Source organism: Stomoxys calcitrans, chromosome 2, assembly GCF_963082655.1.
Source record: "Stomoxys calcitrans chromosome 2, idStoCalc2.1, whole genome shotgun sequence".
Classification (NCBI taxonomy): domain Eukaryota; kingdom Metazoa; phylum Arthropoda; class Insecta; order Diptera; family Muscidae; genus Stomoxys; species Stomoxys calcitrans.
In genome coordinates, this window is record NC_081553.1 from 184,760,751 (window position 1) to 184,767,270 (window position 6,520).

Here is a 6,520-nt window from a genome sequence, read left to right on the forward strand (position 1 = left end):
ATTGATGGCATGCAAGGCAGTTGTCGTGCTATGCAGTCTTCGAAATTCATGTTGAGGCTCGGCGAATGGAAATTCGAGGCTCAGGAGGAGTAAAGCCTCGAGCGTCTTTGCTACAGGTGAGAGAAGGGAGATCGGTCTGTACGACTACCCCAATCTCGTGTCCTTACCAGGCTTCAGTAGCGGGATCACTTTGCCCATTTTCCAGACATCGGGAACTATAAGAGTGTTCAAAGACAGGTTGAGGACAATAGTAAGGTACTCAACTCCAGGTAAATCCAGATTCTTCAACATCAATGTAGAGATTTCGTGGGGGCCCAACGCCTTGGATGATTTGGCGCCACGGATGACATTCGTAACTTCGCTTACGGTTCCTAAGCAAACTCCACCGAAAGCCTTCGCATATCTGTGGCTCGAATAGGAAAGAGGCCGAAAGGAGAGAGTAAAAACGTATACTCACAGAGAAAAAATATACACGAAAATATATAAAATGAGAACAAATTTATTTTTCCCAATTGTTGTCATCTTAAAGTAGTATTCAGTAGACACATAGCAGACGCAAACCTCGTAATCTACGAAAAGTTATGCAACTGCTAAGTCAGCCATTCTATATAATCTTGCTAGAAGAATTGGGGCTCTCAACATACTATACCGATAAGAAAGAATACAAAGCAGTAAATGTCGTTTTCTGGGTATATACCAGAAATAAAACAGCATTACCCATTAAATGGTATTCGTCGAACTCTCAAGAAATCAATATAAGGTTCTAGGAAACACTTGTATGCTTGCTCGGTAAAATAGAAGAGTAGTACTTGGAGTGTTAGAGAGAAATTTCTTCGAACATTTCAACCATTTCAGACCATGTGTAGAAGCCTTTGTTATCAATTCATTCTTGATAGCCGTTTTTCAGATAAAGAATCGTCAAAATATTTGAATGTGATGTCATTTTTAAACTTCTGGTCTATTGGGTACTTGTGATTCAAATAGAGCAAAGTCTTTATAATGACACACTTTCGTCAGATTTCTAGATTATAGAAACATTTGTTTTATGGCAATGCAAGGTTTTTCGTCAAAAATGTTTCGTCAAACCTTGGGGATTATCGAAACGCAAAGAGGCAGTGATGAAGAATACAATTTGACCAATCAAACCAATCAAGTTGGTGTAAGCGGGGCCCTCAATGACCAAGTTACGGTGGCAAATATCGTAAATGGCTTCATTGTCACCCATGAAGGCGCAGTCCGTAAGTTCCAGGGTTGTGTGGGTGGTCAAGATGGAGTTGTAGGGTTCAACCACAGCAGTCGATACTTGAGAAGCGGGGTAGATGGCGAATTCCAATATGGATTTCTTGCCATAATCGACAGACAAACGTTCCATCAACAGGGAAGTGAAACCGAAACCAATACCACCACCGAAAGTGTAGATGAGGATGATGAAACCTTGGAGATCACTACATTGATCGGCCAACTTGCGGATGCGATCGAGTGCCAAATCCAAAATTTCCTTGCCAATGGCGTAATGACCACGGGCGTAGCAGCGTCTTTCTTGACAGCAATCAATTATTCAGGATGGAACAATTGGCGGTAGGTGCCAGTATGGACCTTATCTACGACAGTGGGTTCCAAATCCACCAAGACGGCACGTGGGAGGTGTTTGCCAGCGCCAGTTTCACTGAAGAAGGTGTTGCAAGAATCATCACCTCCACCGACAGTCTTATCGAAAAGCATCTGACCATCAGGCTGGATACCATGTTCCAAGCAATACAATTCCCAGCAGGCGTTAACGATTTGGACACCAGCTTGACCGACATGGATAGAGATACATTCACGCATATTGAATTTTAATTTTTATTACACAAGCAAGAGTAAAATGAGCAAAAGAGTTAATGGTTAACGCAAGTTCGAGACAGCCGGCTATGAAGCTTTCCAAACTTTGATATCGAATGATTTCGTCATACCTCATTGGTCTTTAAATTTATAGAAATTTTGGAAATTCCTTGTAGTATATAGGTTTATATTGGCATTACAATAAATATCATTCCAAACAAATTTGATAATTTATGTAAAGCATACCTTTGATATCTTGAAAATTTCTAATAAATCTTGATTTTATTCTTGTGATGCATTTTGAGAAATTAAACATAGATATTGCCAAACATCTTCATGACTTGATATTAATTTTGAAAGCTGCAGGTAACTAGAAAAAACAAAAGAAAAAATCTTAGCTATTAAAATTTTTTAATATATTCAGTAATTTTTTGGAAAAATAATATATATTGAGTTGCCCAAAAAGTAATTGCGGATTTTTCATATAGTCGGCATTGACAAATTTTTTCACAGCTTGTGACTCTGTAATTGCATTCTTTCTTCTGTCAGTTATCAGCTGTTAGTTTTAGCTTGCTTTCTTTTAAAAAATCCGCAATTACTTTTTGGGCAATCCAATATATAGACTCAAAAACGGTTGAACCGATTTTCATGAAATTTTCACAGATGATACAGTTTGGGCCACCGGTAAAAATTGGGTACTACATTTTATGATATCCGAAGAGGAGGCGGACCCTCCCCCATACTCCAATTTTCAAAAACGCCAAATCTTATAATCGGTATAAAAATGTTGGGTCAAATAACCTGGGGGGACGCCCCATCCCAAAACCTACCCGGACGGACATGTTTACCGATTGGGACAATATGGGTATCAAAGGAAAGGTATTTAAGAGTAGGGTACGAACTTGGTATACAAATTTCGCACAAAGTGTTCGGAGGGTCCCCCACCCCCAAAAACCCACGAACTTGACTCTTTTACCGCTTTGGGCAATATGGGTATCAAATGAAAACTATTCAAAAGTCGAGTACAAATCTGCCGTAAAAATGTATTCCCTAGTGTCTGAGGGGTCTCCCTATCCTCCAAAACTCCCCAGCAGGACTGATTTACCAATTGGAACAATATGGACATCAAATGAAAGGTATTTAAGAGTATAGAACGAATTTGGTATACAAATTTCGCCGAAAGTGTTCGGAAGGTCCCCCACCCCTTTGATATCTTGATATCCATATTGCTTTGGGCAATGAAAAGTATTTAAAAGTAGAGTACAAATCTGCCATAAAAATTTATTCCTTGGTGTCTGAGGGGCCTCCCCATCCTCCAAAACCCCCCAGCAGGACTGATTTACCAATTGGGACAATGTGTGTATGAAACGAAAGTTATTTAAAAGTAGAGAACAAACTTGGTATACAAATTTCGCCCAATGTGTTCGGGGGTCCCCCACCCCCCAAAAAACCCCCAACAGGACTCTTTTACCGCTTTGGGCAATATGGGTATCAAATGAAAGGTATTTTTAAAGTAGAGTAAGAATCTGACATAAAAAAAAATTATTGCTTGGTATCTGAGGCGGCTTCCCAACCCCAAAACCCCCCAGCAGGGCTTATATAACAATTGGGACAATATGGATATCAAATGAAAGGTGTTTGGAAGTTGAGCACACATCTGTTATAAAAATTTGGTCTAAGGTGTCTACGGGGCCTCCCCAACCCCAAAACCCCTTAAAGGGCCATGAATATCCAACGTCACAAAATAGGTATCAAATGAAATGTCTTTGGGAGTTGACTACGAATCTGGTATACATATTTGGGATAGAGTCTGGGAACGTCCCACCCACTAAGTACCTTTCAATAGGACGTGCAGTTGGAGCGGGATAATATGTGAACTTAAAGAAAGTTTGAGTTCGAATCTAATGTTGATATAAGGATTGAAGAATCTGGATCGCGTTCAGCCGTCCTGCCGTTCAGCAGGACATGTGAAACGCGACAATAAAGGACTCAAATAAATTGTCTTTTGACTCTTAGCGACGGGGGGAGCGATCCTCTCCTCCCAATAAAAACAACACCAAACTGTCATGTAGGACGAACGAGAATATATTGTACTCAAATGAAAGGATGTGTCAGAGGGCAATCCACCACCCCCTATCCCACCCAAAAAAAAAATAAAATTAAAAATAATATATAAAGGCCGATCAGAACAGCAATAAAAGGTATTTGGTAGTAGAGTACACTTTTTACCCTCAAATTGTGATAGACACAGGAATACCTACGGATCGTTAAAAATATGGTATTCCAAGTGGTAGCTTTGAAATACGATTTTGAATGTAGATAGCCAAAATAAACAAAAAATTAATTAGTGTGGATCTGAGCGAGACCCGTTACCCTGAATATCTTGATAGCCACCTTCAAAATGCTAGACATTATAGGGCCAATCTAAATCGGGCTCTAGTATGATGCTGATATTGTTTCTGGGCCCGCCCTTCTAAATTCCTTTCAAACATGCCATGTTTGCTCACTATGGCAATAAGAAATGGCATTTGATAGTAGAAAACGAATTTGATATCCAATTTTTAAGTGTTTGGGGGTCATTTGGGCTCAAATAAAAGAAATGACAGAGTAGAGCACGATTCTGTTACTTTTTCAGGACTACGTGCGTGGGTGGCCGCCACACCCTAGATACCCCTGAAAGTGGACATATTTGTGGATTATGACAAGGAGGGCCTCAAAGCTGATAACTGTTTTATGGCCAAGTGTTTCAGGAACGACTTATCTCATAAACTCCCCCTGAACCACACATATATACCGACTATAGTAATATGTAGCTCAAATGTGGTTTTTGGTAGTAGAAAATGAATCTTATATCCACTCTAGGGGCAAAGGGTTTGGTGACACCAATCCACCACTAAAACCAAGAGAATAAGGTAGATCTAACATCCAAACTTTAATGGGCGGACACTCCCCTTACCCTAATTTCAAAAACGTCAGATCTCGGAGATTGGTGGGCGATTTAAGCGAAATTTAGTTTGTTTATAATATCTCAAAAACAGAAATTTTGGTATCCTTACTTAGGATAGGATTTTTAGGGGGGCTGCGCCACCTTCAAAACCCGCCAAATGGAAATGTTAAACAATAATGACAATATGGGGCTCAAATGAAAGGTATTTGAGACTTCATCACGAATCTGATATATGGGCGTCCAACTCACCCCCAAAAATACCCTCATACCGGATATATTTACCGACCACAGCAATATAAGGCTGAAATGATAGGCATTCGGAAGTAGAGCTCGAAAATTATGTCCACATTGGGGCGAAATATTTTAAAGGCTTACCAGCACCCCGAAACCGGACTAATTTCCTGCCCGTGTCAGTATAGGGCTCAGATAAAATAAGAGAGTGAAACAGGCGCAGCGGAGCGGGTCCTGTCCAGCTAGTTATATATAAAAATCAATTTGTGTTTGTTTGTTAGTTTGTCTATTCCGTATAGACTCAAAAACGATAGAACCGATTTTCTTCAAATTTTTGCAGATGGTGGATAATGGTCCAGTGGTGAAAATAGGGTACTACATTTTTTGATATCTGAAGAGGAGAGAGTCCGCTCCCCCTTGCCCTAATTTTCAGAAACGCCAGATTTCGGAGATGGGTGGTGAGATTTAAGCAAAATTTTGTGTGCTCTCTTATTATAACCATAAACCAAAAATTTGATATTCAAATTTCGGACGGGATACATAGGGGGCCGCCCCACCTAAAAACTCACCAAATAAAATTATAGACCAATCACGACAATATGGGACTCAAATGAAAGGTATTGGAGGGTGGAAATCGAATCTGATATTTAAATACGGAGTCAAGTGTTTGGGGACGCCTCATATAAACCGCCTCTCATAAACCAATGGCAATATGGGGTTTAAATGAGTGGTATTTAAGAGTAGACCACGATGCTGATAGTTTTTCAGGGCTAAGTGTCTGAAGGACCACTCCACCCCTAAATTGGACATACATATTTACCGACCATGGCAATATGGGTCTCAAATAAAAGGAGAGGAGCACGAAATGGATACCCACTTTCGGGACCAAGTTTCTTGGGGACAATATCACCCCCTGTCCCATAAATCACCACCCTGGGGTCCTTTCCACTCCAAAAATGCCCATGAGAGTATCAGGCTCAAATAAAGTTTTTTATAAAATGGAGTAGATCCAACATCCAAGCTTAGATGACCCTTAACCCTCCGAGCGAATTCATAGACCAATAAAGATCATATAGGATGCAAATACAGGTATTGGGTTGCCCAAAAAGTAATTGCGGATTTTTCATATAGTCGGCGTTGACAAATTTTTTCACAGCTTGTGACTCTGTAATTGCATTCTTTCTTCTGTCAGTTATCAGCTGTTACTTTTAGCTTGCTTTAGAAAAAAAGTGTAAAAAAGTATATTTGATTAAAGTTTATTCTAAGTATTATTAAAAATGCATTTACTTTCTTTTAAAAAATCCGCAATTACTTTTTGGGCAACCCAATATTTATATTGTTATACTGTTAGTCCAACGATTCTTTGGAACGCCTTTCGTTCTCGGTCAAGAAAAACTTCTCTTGGGTATAAAAGAAGTTTCCTTCTGTTTGGATGATTTGTAATTAGTCCAAACTTGTTTAAATTTTATTTTAATTTTAAAATATATTTTTTTTTATAATTATATAGGCTTGAATTTATTT

The 6,520-nt window shown here is 39.3% G+C and overlaps 1 pseudogene; it reads right to left on the reverse strand.

Annotated features, from left to right (window-relative positions):
* Positions 1–1,066: 1,066 nt before the first annotated feature.
* On the reverse strand, positions 1,067–1,845 carry LOC106087512 (tubulin alpha-1 chain-like; annotated as a pseudogene).
* Positions 1,846–6,520: the final 4,675 nt, after the last annotated feature.